This window comes from Ptychodera flava (genome assembly GCF_041260155.1).
Source record: "Ptychodera flava strain L36383 chromosome 3 unlocalized genomic scaffold, AS_Pfla_20210202 Scaffold_26__1_contigs__length_13983176_pilon, whole genome shotgun sequence".
NCBI lineage: Eukaryota > Metazoa > Hemichordata > Enteropneusta > Ptychoderidae > Ptychodera > Ptychodera flava.
This window is the reverse complement of record NW_027248280.1, coordinates 2,526,806-2,530,238: the sequence shown is the minus strand read 5'-3', so window position 1 is coordinate 2,530,238 and position 3,433 is coordinate 2,526,806.

The window sequence follows — 3,433 nt, the reverse complement described above, 5'->3', positions numbered from 1 at the left end:
TAAAAATGCTCCCCGCACCGTTTTAGGAAATGGCGAATGCAAGCATACGGAGAGCCTCAGGGAAGGCCTACCAACCTCGCCGGCCCGGGCTCTAGACTTACTCGTCGCCTAAAGTATTGTATGGGCCATTTCCGAAAGCGATGCTGGGGCATTTTTGAGGAGTAAAATGGTATGTTCACCCTCCTCGCTGGTACTTCTAACCGAGTTCCATACCTAGAATATTAGAGCAGTGTAGCTTTTAAACTGTACAAGTATACTTACAATAAAAGACCGCAGTGCTCAATTTTCCTGAAGTTGCTTGGCTCGCCAGGGTACCAGTTTAGATAAGTCAATTCATCGCCATCTGTATAAACCATGTGGCCATCCTCTTGGAGATCGTTTGCCCCGAACCAATAGTCACCGGTCAAATGATTGGTATGCAAATAGTTCACCAGATAGTCTTGCGTTTCTTGGTTTTTCTATTTTGCAAGTTGACCGCCTCTTTGCCGGCAGTCAGCACTTGCACTGACCCATGGCAAAGTGTCACTGACGAACAAGTAATGTCTGGTCACAAGAGCTTTAACGGATAGAGAGAGAGACACAGGCTCATGTAGGCAGGATATTTAACTTTATGTCGAAAATTCTTTGTTACAAGGACTGTCTGTAAATCTTTAGGCAGTGATTGTAAATGTCTTGCTTTAATACAGCGTGAAAAGATCATACATACATACATACATACATACATACATACATACATACATACATACAAGCCCTGCATACATACATACATACATACATACATACATACATACATACATACATACATACATACATACATACAATCCAATCTTCATATCACCTTTCATATTTTAAAATATGAAATGATTGCATTTATTTCATGGTTTTGGGTTTTGAGGACTTCAGGTTAAGCAAGAAAACGAGAATTAGAATACACCTTAGATGATACATGTTGGATGCGCCACATTCGGTAAAACAGGTTTTAAAACCATAATATACCCGAAGGCTGTAGCTAGTGTGTGGAGTCTGCGTATAATCTTTCAGCATTTTAACGCAACACTGTTGTTAAAAACAAAAGAACCATACAACCAAATTCGTATTATCTTTAAATCAGTTTTATATCATTAACAAGCTTTCTCGATATCACGTTCACATACCATAAATGAACGACAATCCAACAAACCTGGACCAAGGACGTCGTGTCTACGCTGTAAGACATGTTCCTTTAGCCCGAATTTTCGAACACCTTCATAAAGGCTATGTGAAGGTTTCTTACTATTACAAATAACCTTTGAACAATTTGCAGGAACTGGCCAGCAACTCTTTGTCGTCTCCGATGTTTGCTGTATGCATAGTGTCATTCTGAGCAAATTTGGAATATATGAAACATCCCTCCGCAGACGGGTGCGTGGCGATATCACTTATATTGCTAAAGCTATTGACAAGGAAAACAAAGCAAATAACACCCGTCAGTGTAGGGTTACGATTTCAAAGTCTACATTATATGTATTATGTTTCCTTGTGTAAAGGCTGGCAACTGAAAAGAAGACTAAATTATGCGCTGAACCAATATATCAGATAATAACAATGATCGGGAGTTCTTATTATTCTCAGTTTAATTTATCAGCTAGACTGTCAGCTATGCGGACCTTATCGATAAGCTGATAGTCCGTCGGCGTCGTCCGTCGTCCGTCCACCCGTCCACCCGTCTGTCGTCCGTCAACATTTGGCTTCTTGTCTGAAAGTGCTGGTCTTATTGCTTTGAAAGTTGGCATGCAAATTATTCAGGTTTGTCCAAATCGTTTTGGTTTGCACATTTTTAGTTTTTAAAAATTTTTCCCGTCTTTGGTGAAAATCTACTTTTCTGAAACCGCTCCTCTAACTGCTTTGAAATTTGGTATGCGGTTTACTAGGGGTGTCGTTAATCGGTTTTGTTCAAATTATAGTGAAATTTGCGTATTTGATTTTGGGGGTAATGTTTTCTGTTTTTGGTCAAAAGAGTCTTCCTTGATTGCTGGTGCCATTGATATGAAACTATTTGAAACTTCACATTTAGGTTCCTTGAGCTTACTTTAGTCATGTCCTTAAATTTGCATATTTGTAGTTTTAGGACAATTTTGTCATTTTTGGTCAAAAACAATTTTCTCTAGAACCGTTTGTCTGATAGTTTTGATATTTGGTGAACAGTTTCATAGGGATGATCAAAATGTGATATATCAAATTATGATGAAATGTGCAACTTTGTATTTGCGGCAACTTTGGATTGGCCATTTTGGGTCAAAAATCTATTTCTCAAAACCTACTTGTCTGATAGTTTTTTACATTTGGTAGAAATGTTCTATAGGTGCGATCCTACTGTGATATGTTCAAGTTATGATGACAGCTTCAATTGTGTATGTTTGCAGCTACTTCTAGCCACTTTGGGTTAGGTCATTCTAAAGTGAGCTTATCAAAGATTTCGACCCTCTTCATCAACACACGTGTCACAAATAGTTATTCTCTACATAACACATCGCAGCACAGGTCGCTTGTGAACAATTTTGTCGCCACACACAATCATTCCCAATATACAACAACAAGGTGAAATAGCCCCTTGGTCGAATAACGAATGCAACGATACAAAGTAACTCTTTTGTATGTCTGCAAACGTCAGGTTTCATCTCTTTCATTGAAAAATACTCTTACCGAGCATGACGAAATCGACGCCATAGTCCGTAACAGTCAACAACAAAATTGATTCGACCATATCTCCTGAGAGATACATAAAATGATAATTTTGAATAGAGAATTTTTGAATTTTTGCAAAAAAATATTTTTTTTAAAAATTAAACAATAGCAACAGGGGATCCCGTATTGTTCGTGAAGTAAATCTAATTTTCAAAAGCTGGCTACTAGAAATGACAAGCGATTCAGCAGAATTATCAACCAAGTATGTACGCACCACAAGTGGGCAATTAAAGTGTTTCACTGTCCATGACAGCCTCATCCTAATTAGTCCTTATATGATCTCTTTGGCTCATGGTCCGAAACACTCAGGAAAATAAAATGATGAACATATACAGAATCCCAAAACGCTCTAAAAAACCGATGTATCTTCTGACAGAAGGCAAGACTGCCGGGAAAAAGCTGTAAACTAAACGATAAAAAAATAGAGTTCAGGCGGCAAAAAAAATTGCATTTTCTGTTACAGAAGAAGAAAGTATTGTCATGAGACTGTATGGTGAGCCTTTATGATCAAACCACACTTTCGAAACTCTCTCTCAAGAAAGGAAGATCTCCGCATTAAATTGTGATAGAATAGTATTGATTAAATGAAAGTGCCTTACCTTGAGCAAAACATATGTTTAATATAATGAACACCAGGCAAACCAGCAAACGACCGGCGTGGTTCATCACCCCGACCACCGTGCAGGGTTGGTTTCTTAGTTGGGTTGTC